Consider the following 248-nt stretch of genomic DNA (forward strand, 5'->3'; position numbering starts at 1 on the left):
TTCTCAAAACGGTTACCGATTAAATAAATTCATGTCTTCCTTCCAGGACACAATTACCAGTAGCTATATTTGAAACAGTTGACAGCGTGCTCGCGATTTGGTGCGTTCTAAAAATTAGATTCGCCACCATTAATCAGCCTCTAAAGTTCACAGAGAAATCAGCTGTCACAGTCAGTCTCTCTCCCCACAAACCAGTTTGTCTTCACACGCGCAATCTTCTTGCCCCCGTGGTCCCTGTGCGCGCTCAC

At 45.6% G+C, this 248-nt stretch overlaps 1 protein-coding gene across 2 annotated transcripts in view; it reads right to left on the reverse strand.

Moving 5' to 3' along the window:
• The window catches only part of PDXDC1 (pyridoxal dependent decarboxylase domain containing 1), a 360,469-nt gene that overhangs the window by 360,064 nt on the left and 157 nt on the right, over positions 1 to 248 (reverse strand). The gene's annotated exons all lie outside the window — the stretch shown is intronic.

This window comes from Triturus cristatus, chromosome 10 (assembly GCF_964204655.1).
Source record: "Triturus cristatus chromosome 10, aTriCri1.1, whole genome shotgun sequence".
Classification (NCBI taxonomy): Eukaryota; Metazoa; Chordata; class Amphibia; order Caudata; family Salamandridae; genus Triturus; species Triturus cristatus.